We start from the raw sequence: 12,426 nt of genomic DNA on the forward strand, positions 1-12,426 counted from the left end.
TGAGACACTCAACAATTGACTTGTTGAATGGCATTCTTCCTTTCCCTCTGCCTCTGACTCCTCTGAACACTCCATGGCCTCTTCTCCATCCTGCTTTGTCCTCACGAGTAACCTTTAGAGCCTGCTCCTCCTCACCGTGGCCATTCATCCTTTGTTCATGAACTAGGAGGCTACTCTGCAACTCATCAATTGTCATTGTGTCCAGATTGTTGGATTCCTCGATTGAACATCCGACATAGTCAAATTTAGAGACCATCGACCTTAATATCTTCTCATTAATGACTGTTTGTGTCATTCTCTCACCATGAGCCTTCATTTTGTTGGCTATGGTTAAAGTTTGACTAAAATAACCATCAACTATCTCTCCTTCCTTCATGTGGAGAGTCTCAAAGTCTCTACGTAGGGCCTGCAGCTGAGCTCGCTTGACCTTGGTAGAGCCTTGATACTTGAGCTTCATTGAATCCCAAATAGCTTTTGATGTGTCCCTGTTCAATATCGTCTCCATGATAGTGCGATCTATTGCTTGAAATAGATAATTCTTTACCTTCAAATCTTTGAGCTTCTGCTCCTCAATCATCTTTCTCTGTGCTTCTGTAGGTGCAGCTCCATCTACTGCCACTGGTACCCCATTCTCCACGAGACCCCAATATTCCTTCGAACGAAGGAAATTTTCCATCAACATCGCCCAGTGGTCATAGTGACCATCAAACTTGGGAATTGAGGGCTGCACAAAACTACTCTCTACCATCTCTCAAACACCACACTCTCTAAGAAACTGCTGTTTCTTTTCACTCACTCACATACACCAGGCCCCTATAATGGGGCTTTGATACCAAATGTTGAGAACACAATGAACACTCTGTAACTGGTATACTCGAATGATCTTTCTTATTTAATACAAAGGCAAATTTCTGGCTTATAAAGCCTTACAGAAGAGATAAAATCAAAGCATAACAACCCACGTTAATAAAGCCTAGAACATGGTAAACAAACTAAGATGAAACAGTCAAAAACTTATCTACTGATCCCAAAAGAATAGGACTTATTAACAACCTGAAACTCTAACTTGAACGTTAAGCATACAAGTGGAGAATGGGGTACCGCGCTTTGTTGAGGAAAACCCAATTAAACATAAAAGTCCTAACAACGATTAGGGTTTTCCAAGAGAAAATAAAACTTTTTATGTTTAATTGGGATTTAAACTAAAGCTTTGGCATACAAGTGAAGGAGATATATATTGATATGTTTATCCATTCTAGTAACTTTTTTTTTTTTTTTGAGAATAAAGCAGAACTATATTCACATGAGATACGATTACAAGATATAAGGAAGGGAGGGTCAAAGTGTCAATCCACATCCTAATATGAAAGTCAGGAAACAAAAGCGCGTTCACAACTAATTAGCTGCGCTGCCTGTAACTTTCACAAAAGTACATACTTATAACTAGAAAATGGAAGAAGTGGAAAAAGGTCTTCACTTCTGCTCAACCTAAACTAAAGGTGGCCTCGTTAAAACCTTGTTCATATAAAATCCAATGGGAAAAATTCTGAACTGAGGAAAGAGTACCACCTATGATAACAATTGGGACCTAAACCAACTCAGCAACAAGCCAACAATCATGAATAAAGGCCGAGGTGAACTACGATCGGCCCATTTCTTCTGTCAAACCCAAATTGAAAGTTTTGGACAGCTGTCCTGTGCCAACTGGTTGTAGCCAATAGCAGTTTTGGCCTACTCCGGCAAAACAGGGTGGTTTCTTCTTGTGAGTAACCTCCTCAAAACTTCCTGCAACCGTTCGCACCTCCCGCCGACGAAACTGGACCGCCACTAGTAGCGAAACACTAAGTTGATAGACGACTGGTTGTCTTGGATTGTGAAATTCTTCTATGTTTATTTGTTCATCTCGGTATTATATAGCCATATTGCATCTCAAATAAACGAAGTCATTCTCTCATATTGGTCTTGTGTTCTTGATCTATTGCTATCTTGTGAGATCCATAACTCCTAACAGTGCTTTGGAAAATCCCACACTTTTTGACTGCTATTGCAAGTTTTTTTTTTCAACCATCCATTCTAGTAACTGAACATTTGTTTTGACTTATGACTAGATGGAAATGTACAATGAGATTATTAGGGTAAAATTCATGTATATATCACCTTAAACTTAAATGAAATGAATCCAGAGCCATCCATGTGTGTTGCATTCAGAATTTCACCTGTAAATTCTGGTAAGACAATCAATTTACATCTAGATTTACAACTAGGTTTGTCCACGTTGACAATGATCCAATAGTACGATACCCATTTATCTCAAAAAAAAAAGAATAAAATAAAAAGAAAAAGGGAAAGGCATCTCCAACTCATTGACTCAAAACTCGTTTCCATTTCAAATTTTGACACCCCAAATGTCATTACCATTCCATCTCCCATCAGGCCTATATCTAGGACCTATATTTATTTTAATCATTTAACTACAATGTGAATTTAGATATCATATATAATTATTTTATATAATATATTGTCGTTAATTAGAATATTTTTATTTATTTATTATTTATTTTTGGGAATCACATATATTCGTGTCTCGTGTCAATACTATTTAGGATACAATATCTTATCTCTATCTTGATTGAGATTTATTCGCCACGTGTCGGCTGATATGAGTTTCATTAAATTATGGATAAGATAAGATTTATTATCTTAACTTTATTATTGATTTAGCGCTACGTGTCAAACGTTGAAAGACTGGTGAGATTATGTTTTTGATTTTTATCCGCCACATGTCTTATCCTATTTTCATATAACATTTTTGGATTTTCCAACCCTACATAAATATGGAGTCATTCACTCCATCATTTCTCTCTAATTCACAAACACTTCTCTTCTCATATTAGAATCCTAGAAATTCTGAACTTCCTTTACATTAGGTATTTTTGGTTCATTGCTCATTGCTGCAATGAATAGGTTGTGGAAAATGGTGATGCAAGAGGAAGAAGATGCCATCACAAGATTAGAAATCCGTTCAAAAATCCGTTACTTTATTATTAGTCGTTGAATTTAATCCATTGCATTTTTATGGCTGCTCAGATTAGAAATTAAGTAAATATGGCCGTTCAGATTAGAAATTACGTAATTATATATTTACTTATTTTCTTTTGTTATCAATTAATTTGGGCCTTCCATTTTTGAATCGACTCAATGACGAGTTAATCTCGGCCACACATTTTTTGACCCTTGCAAACCCACAATGGTTGCGTACGCAGGGCCTACATGTCGGTCATCATCAGTGTGCTTCTCAAGTGCGCCACTGTGAGATCTTAAAAAACTTGGACTTCTATTTTACAAAGGAAAAAAATTTCGAGCTATTTTAATTTATATTTCTACTATCTTTATAGGTTTGAAAATTATTTATATTTTTGGTTGGTCAAATTTTATCTTTTGAACCCATAGATTAAACTATAGATCGTTACGAGTTCTTAGAAATTTTCGGACGATTTTTTGAACACCCAAACTATTTTTGATGATTTTTAGAAATTTGTATTATCCAAAAATTTATTTAAAAAAAGAAAAGAAAATTATTGTGGCGCACTCTGGACCGTAGGATTGGGTTACATATATGTTGGATCGGCCCGAAGGAGATCAGATCAAGACCCGGATCCTCGACCGGTTTTGCAGCGACTGCGACCCGACAGTTTCTCCGTTGTCCGGCCACCTCCAGACGTCGTACCGGCGCGGTTTGACTCGTCTCGGTGGTACGAACCGGAGTTCAGTTCTCCTTTCTCCGAACTAGCAGCGACGGCGGCAGGACGAAGCCTGAAAGCTTCTCAGGTTCTCCGGCGGATTCTTCGATTGTGGCCATTTCGTGGCGTCTCACCGGTGTCAACAGCTCTCTCGATATCGCCAACCTTCCTCTGGTCTTCCTTTGTCCAAAAAATGAGCAGTGGTTGAGAAATGAAGTCAGAAAGCTTCGGTGGATTCAGTGAGTTCTTCGGTGTTTTTCGGAGATGAAAAAGGTATCAGACTTCTTCCTCTCCTCGAACTGTACATGAATGAATGTGTCCTTGATTTTCAGTTTTGGTTAAGGTTTTCTATACAATATTCAATTTAGCAATACACCTCTGGTCATGTATCGATCATCTGTTGTCTCTAAGATCTTAGAACTTGCAGAATTTGTCAAATTAGTTGAAAATCCAACAAACCGGAGCCATGAGTAATCGCATTATGGAGCTGTTCTTTGTTTTGGTTAAGTCAAATAGAACAAAGGAATAAGAGATTGAGAATTTTCTGATGTTATTTACCTTCTCCAAGAATGGAGTATATATACAAGATACATCCAGACCTATTAGGAAACTAATTACCAGACCTATTAGGAAACTAATTACAACAGAATAATCCTAATAATACACAATATTCACAATCCTAATTACATGGCATGACTCACGCCAACACTCCCCCTCAAGTTGGTGCATACAGATCACGGATGCCCAACTTGTCAAGTGAGTCATAGAAGGCTTTACTTGAGAGAGCCTTTGTAAGAATATCCGCCAACTGTTCTTCAGTAGGAACGAAGGGAAACATAATGATCTGTCCATCCAGCTTCTCTTTAATGAAGTGTCGATCTACCTCCACATGCTTCGTGCGATCATGCTGAACAGGATTGTGAGCAATTTCAATTGCAGCCTTATTATCACAATAAAGCTGCATAGCCTTTTCCTGCCTGAACCCCAAATCCCTCAACAAATTTCTCAACCACAACAACTCACAAAGTCCTCGGGCCATTCCTCTATACTCTGCTTCTGCACTAGAACGAGCTACCACCTTTTGTTTCTTGCTCTTCCAAGTAACCAAGTTACCACCCACAAATGTGAAGTAGCCCGAAGTAGACCTGCGATCTGTAATATTACCTGCCCAGTCCGCGTCTGTGTACCCGGAAACATCCAAGTGACTGTGTTTTGAAAAGAGTAATCCCTTCCCTGGAGCAGACTTTAAATACCGCAAAATACGAAATACAGCATCCATATGAGTCTTACTGGGATTATGCATAAACTGACTCACCACACTAACAGCATAGGCTAAATCTGGTCTAGTGTGGGATAAATAAATCAACCGGCCAACTAACCTCTGGTATCTTGCTTTATTCGTAGGTACTTGATCAAAGTACTCTGCTAACCGATGGTTTTGCTCAATAGGAGTATCAACAGGTTGACTGTCGAGTATCAACAGGTTGACTGTCAAGCATACCTGTTTCTGCCAGCAAGTCGAGAACATACTTCCTCTGACTCAACACAATACAATCCTTCCCACGAGCAACTTCAATTCCCAAGAAATATTTCAAATTACCCAAATCTTTCATCTCAAATTCTAAAGATAACTGATCTTGTAACCTTTGAATCTCCTCAAAGTCATCACCTGTCACAACCATGTCATCAACATAAATAATCAAGGCAGTCACTTTACCACACCGATGTTTAAGGAACAAGGTGTGATCTGAATTGCTTTGCCGGTAGCCAATTTTCTTCATGAACTTGGTGAACCTGCCAAACCAAGCTCTGGGAGACTGCTTCAAACCATAAAGAGATTTTTTCAATCTGCACACCACCTGCTCTCCAGTAGAAGTACCATATCCAGGAGGCAAATCCATATAAACCTCTTCATGCAAATCACCATGCAAGAATGCATTCTTAACATCAAACTGTTGTAAAGGCCAATCAAGATTAGCAGCTAACGAAAGAAGTACCCGAATTGTGTTAATTTTGGCCACTGGTGCAAATGTCTCATCATAATCCACTCCATACTTTTGAGTATAGCCTTTAGCCACTAGTCTTGCCTTGTACCTGTCCACCGATCCATCTAAATTGTGTTTCACAGTATACACCCACCGACAACCAACTGTCTTCTTCCCGGGTGGTAATGATACTAGCTCCCACGTACAATTCTTCTCAAGAGCATCCATTTCGACTGTCATTGCTTGCATCCACTTCTCATCCCTCATTGCATCCTGCACTTTACTAGGGAGAGACACAGAAGATAATTGATTCACAAATGCTACATACGGTTTAGACAGCCTATGGGTTGACACATAATTAGCAACGGGGTATTTAGCTTTGGCATTTAGAGTAGGTTCATAGTGCTTCGGGGGTTGACCACGGGTGGAACGACTAGGCAGAGTTTTGGTGGGAACAATATCTGACACAGAAGAAGGAACACTAGTTGACACAGAAGGAGTATTAGATAAAGAAGGATTAGAACATACCTTGGGTGATGATTGAGCAGGCGAGACCACTGAAGGAGAGGGAGAGACAGAAGAACTGTTCAAAACGGCATTGGTGACATCGGGAATTTCATCGGAAACATAATCAGAAACTTCCTCTTCAACCAACCGGTCAGACTGATCCGATAGACTGGTCAGTAACTGACTACCCAAATTCTCTTCTCCATTCGGTGGGCTGCTGTCCTCTTTTTCAAGTTCCGTTCCACCCAAATTCTCTTCTCGATTCGGTGGGCTGCTGTCCTCTTTTTCAAGTTCCGTTCCAAAACACTCCAGCCTTGAGAACTCGGATGCTAGTCTCCCATCTTGCCCACTAAACAAATCTTCATAATAACAAGACTTCTCCCCCTGACAAGGAGTCACAGGAGGCAAAAAATAACATGCTTCTTCACTGAACGTAACATCCATGGTGACATAAAACTTCTGGGATTGAGGATGATAACATTTGTAACCTTTCTGATGAGAACTATACCCCACAAACACACACTTAAGGGCTCTAGCATCCAACTTTGACCTCTGATTCTTATATAGATGAACATAAGCAATACAACCAAAGACACGAGCAGGAAGAGTATTAGAAGATGGAATAGAAACATAGTTAGACAGGACCTCAAGTGGGACACGACCTTGAAGAGGGACAGACGGAAGACGATTGATTAGATGAGAAGCACACAATACGGCCTCTCCCCAAAGATACTTTGGCATGTTAGCACTAAGTAGAAGAGACCGAGCCATGTCCAGAAGATGACGATTTTTCCGTTCAGACACCCCATTTTGCTCAGGTGTCTGTGAGCATGAAGTTTGATGTATGATGCCATGGTGTTGGAAATATTCATGAAAAGAATGATTGACAAACTCACCCCCATTATCGGAACGAAAGACCTTAACATGAGCATCATATTGAGTACGAACAAGCTTATGGAATGCTGTAAAAGCAGAGAAAACAGAATCTTTGGACTTAAGTAAAACCACCCAGGATAATCGAGTAAAGTCATCAATGAATAACACAAAATATCGCATTCCAGAAAGGGTAGAATGTTTAGAAGGACCCCACACATCTGAATGAATTAACTCAAAAGGCATAGTACTAGAATGAAAACTCGAAGGATAACTAGACCTATGACTCTTAGCCAAAGCACAAGTTTCACAATGCAGGCTAGACTCACTAACTCCCAAAAACAATGAAGGCATGGACTTCTTCATAACTCCAAAAGATGGATGACCCAAACGCCTATGCCACAACCATAGCTCACTTAATCTGTCAGAATTCAATGTCAGGGCTAAAGGTTGTTCTGGTGCTTGTGTTGGCTCTGCGTACATGCAATCCAAGTGAAACAGTCTCCCCCTCAGGTCTCCCTTGCCCATGATCACCCTAGTGCACAGATTCTGAAAAATAACATACATTGGATAAAAGGTTACAGAGCATTTATTTTGTGACCCCAACTGGGATACAGACAAAAGATGATGAGACAATGAGGGTACATAAAGCACATCATGCAATACAATGGATGGTGTAACCTGAATAGACCCAATACCTAAGACTGGAAAAGACGCACCATTCGCATTAGAAACATGGGATATAGAAGGGGATGACATAGACATAAAGAAGGACTTATCATAGGTCATATGGTCAGACGCACCAGAATCAATTATCCATGTATCACTACCAGTAAAGTCAGAAACATGTAAAGCAACACCAATTTTACCTCGAGTTCCCTTAGTCAAGGAAACATTACCCTGTGAGGGATCTTGCCCTGCAATGCCGTAGAAGTCAGGTTCTGGCACCAATTGGACTGCCGCTTTGCCTCTTTGACTACCACCACGTCCTCCAGTATTACTGTCGGTAAGAGTCAAATCCACCATCCTTTTTTTTTTTTTTTTTTTTTTTTTCAGACCCTACAAATTGTAACAAAAAGAATACCAAAGAACCAGGATGGATATGGACGGACACAAGAACAAAAAAGATGAACTGATGGACAAAGGATGAAATCAACTTGTAGAAGCAAAAGAACTAATTCACGACTTGCAGAAGCAAAAGAACCAATTCGATAAAAAGAACCAAGGCAAGAGAATCAACCAACCAAAAGAACCAATTCAACCAAATCAAAAAGGACCAAATCAAAAGAACCCTCTATTCGCAGCGGAAAGAACAAACCGAATCCGAATGGATCTCGGCTCTGATACCAAGTCAAATAGAACAAAGGAATAAGAGATTGAGAATTTTCTGATGTTATTTACCTTCTCCAAGAATGGAGTATATATACAAGATACATCCAGACCTATTAGGAAACTAATTACCAGACCTATTAGGAAACTAATTACAACAGAATAATCCTAATAATACACAATATTCACAATCCTAATTACATGGCATGACTCACGCCAACAGGTTATTGCTTACTCGTGTTTATATTTTGGTAGACAAGTGGACTATTGGGTTAATTTGAATTCCAGATTAATGGAGAAGGTCTGTTGATAGCAAGATAAAACTGGATAGTTGAGGTTCGAATGATGAGTAAGCAGTGTGAGAGCAATTGTGTTTTCGCTGGAATAGATAATAAGTCAGGGGACTGGTTTCTAGTGATGGAGTTGTCTGAGAAATGATGGAGCTGCTATTGGTGTAATTTGATGTTCCTGGAATCAGAGAAATCGATGAACTTGTATTTTAGTTTCTTAAGAAATAAGAAATAAATGTTTTGACACACTGTACTTTTGCTCCTCGTAATGTGGTTAAAGGAGTGTAAATGACTTGGTATATTGGAAGGTGAATTTGGTGTCTTGGTAAGATAACAAAATAGTATTACAAGTGTTAAATAGTCGTGGTTATATGATTAGCCCACAAGTGCACAAATTGGAGAAAGTATGCCCCATCAACCAAGAGTGTTGATAAAATGATTTCGTCGGGTTTCAAGTTTGAAGATCATGAGTAAACAAGATGGCTAATAAAGGAGGAAACGTAGTACAAGTACGAGTTGAGCTTTGAGTTGGCATTGCATTCATGCATTGAACATTGAATAATTTGTTTGGTAATTTAAATGTGTTAATTATATAATTTAAAGAGGTTTGGCCCTACTGAGTGAAAGCTCATCCCTATAGATGTTCACTTTGTTCAAGATGTTCAACACATTTTTCGAGAGCACTAAGTAGGCTTGGGCTTGGGTCGGGCCGGGCCTGAATTTTGCTAGAACCGAGCCCGAGCCCGAAGTAATCGGTTTGGGCCGGTTTAGTCTATTTGAAATCTGGTAACCGAGAGAAACCAGACCCGATAAGTAAAGTGTTGGGTTTTCGGTCCCAAAACTCAAACGTTTTTCCAGAACATGGATTGCCTAGTTTGCATGCACATGCATAGTCCTGGAACTGTGTTGCTGCATTTTTTGGTACCTGCAACGCAAATGGGGGCTTTTCAAGCATTATAGTACAATAATCACTCATCAAAGCACATTACAAGTTTACAACAAAGTTGAAAAGTTAAACTGTGAAACATTGATCTGTTATCAATTCAAATACAATTATAGAACATTCACATGAACTGAAATTAAAGACAAATTGACAAAAGCTCAAATACTGTGAATCAACTCAATCAAGCCAATCAAATGAAGAGCTAATGAACACAATTATTTACCCAAAGTCACAAATACATAAAAATAAATTTCATTACTGCAAACTGCACTGCAGTAATGAAATAATGGCTAATGCAAATTCCCAAACCACAAGTCCAGTGTCCAGAGCATCAAATCATCATTGTTTTATTGTCTACAACAGTCCAGAACACCAAATTTTGACAATGAAAGATTAAAAAATTAAAAATCAAATCAAGAAGTTGAACAAATAGACTAATGCATGGAGGCTACTGCAACTGGGTGCAGCTGCTCCACATGCTTTCATCACCAACTCCAGCTGCTGCAACTGCTCCAAATGCTTTAAGTTTAAAAATTCAAGCTGCATTTAACAAACAAAAATGACAGATAAAAATCAAATCACATGACATTAACCAAATCAATGACTTCAAGTGATGAGCATTGCAAATAACACACATATTAGCACATATAAAATCCAGTCCAGAACCACAATGACATTAACAGTATAACACATTAAGCCATTAACAATTTAACACATCAACTCAAAAGCAATGACACCATTGAGAATTTGAGATATTCAGCTGTTGTTCACACATTTACACATATGGACAGTTTAACACTGATTCACAGATTTACACATATTAACAGTTTAACACACATTCACACATTTACACATTCAATAACGGTTCACACATTAAGTACTTAACAGTTTCACATCTGTCCCTATATCAATGCATCTGTCCCTATATCAATGACACATTAACACAATAAAACATCACAAATTCGCAATTACATATTAAGGGATTGCAGTCTGCTACCTTTATAATTTGGCTTTTCCTTTGGTTGCTGCTCTTGCACCATCCACTGTCTTTGCATTCTTTGACGCTTTAGAAGATTTAGAGGTGGTTGGAAGGTCAGGCTGATCAACTGTAGTACATTCTTCATTTGCATGTTCTGCAGCCAAATTGAAAATAGATTGACGATTAAACCATTTATCACATAGAAAATATAAACTGAAACTAATGAAACAAAGATATTTGAAATGCTCAAAACTACAAAATTTCATACCATGCTCTACACTTTCATAGAACTCAATGTCCTCAACAGTGGGAACATATTGGATGTTGTGAATGGTCTCGGACCTAATCCAGTTTTGGTAACAGATCAATGCTTCAACTGTTTTGGGAGTGAGAGAACTCCTAAAAGGATCAATGACCCTTCTCCCAGTGCTAAAGCAAGACTCACTTGCCACTGTGCTAACTTGTATAGCTAAAACATCCTTGGCAACTGCTGCAAGGTTAGGATACTTCATGCCATTCATCTTCCACCAGTCCAATATTTGCCATTCTTGAGGATTTTGAGGCTTCTCAATAGGATCCAGTAAGTATCTGTCAACCTCATGTCCAACAACAGCCTCTTCCGAGTCTTCCAACTCTCTTTCCCAATCTTGTTCCATGGCCAATATTTTTCCAATTGGTTGAACAGATTTTTTGGAAACTGATCTACTACCATCAGTGCCTTGGCTGAGTGTACTCTCTCCACTTTTAGATTTTCTTGAACTCTGATATCCTTGAGCCTCCATTGATGTTACATACATATCACAAAGGGAAACCAGAAGCTATTTTACCTTGCAGACTTGGTCTTAATCTCACTATGGTCCATCTGAAGCCACTTGTCGCAGATATTCTCCAAGTTTCTTATTTTGAACCTCGGATTTAACACCAACGCAATATAGATTAGCTGGTTGCAGTCATCCAAGCTCCCAAAAGACTTGTCAAATTTCTGTTTCATCTTCACAGCCATGTCATACAAAATCTTCTCGGTCTCGGAACCTGTTTGCATCTCAGCTGGTGTAAACAAGTCATCTATCTCAGCCTTGATTGCCACTAAATCATGAAACGCTTTCTTTAATGTGGGATGGTTTGAAACACTTATCCTCATGGTCACATCATAAAAAAAATTTAGAAACCTAATAAACACTGCAGCCTTGTTCCAATCATCCTCAATCAGTGGCCCAACCCTTTTCCTTCTGTGTTTCTGCCTCACTTGCAGTTGCACATCATTATCGTCGTCAACTACATCATCATCCTCATCAAAGTAGTTCAGGTACTTGCTTTCCTCCTCATCTACCATTCTGTCAAAAGCTTTTCTCAACCCCAATGCAGTGTCCAACATTAAATATGTGGAGTTCCACCTTGTCGGCACATCAAGTATGCAACCCTTCTTAGATTCTAGCTGATCCTTTGCCACACACTGTTTAAAAACATCCAGCCTCTGTCCACTACTCCTAATATATCGAACTGCAATCCTAATTGCAGCAACTGACCTTTCCATCATTGCAAGCCCCGATCTCACAATTAGGTTTAGAATGTGGGCAAGGCACCTAACAACAGGTGGTTTATTCCAACCTAACATCTTCTTCCTAATGTAGTCAAGTGCAACCTTGTTTGCACTTGCATTGTCGACAGAAACTGTCAACACTCTCTCCACTCCCCAATCAATCAAGCATGACTCCAACAACTTACCTATGCTAGTGCCCTAGTGATTAGGAATTACCCTAAAGTTTAGAATTCTTTTATG

The sequence above is a fragment of the Rosa chinensis genome, chromosome 4, assembly GCF_002994745.2.
Source record: "Rosa chinensis cultivar Old Blush chromosome 4, RchiOBHm-V2, whole genome shotgun sequence".
NCBI lineage: Eukaryota > Viridiplantae > Streptophyta > Magnoliopsida > Rosales > Rosaceae > Rosa > Rosa chinensis.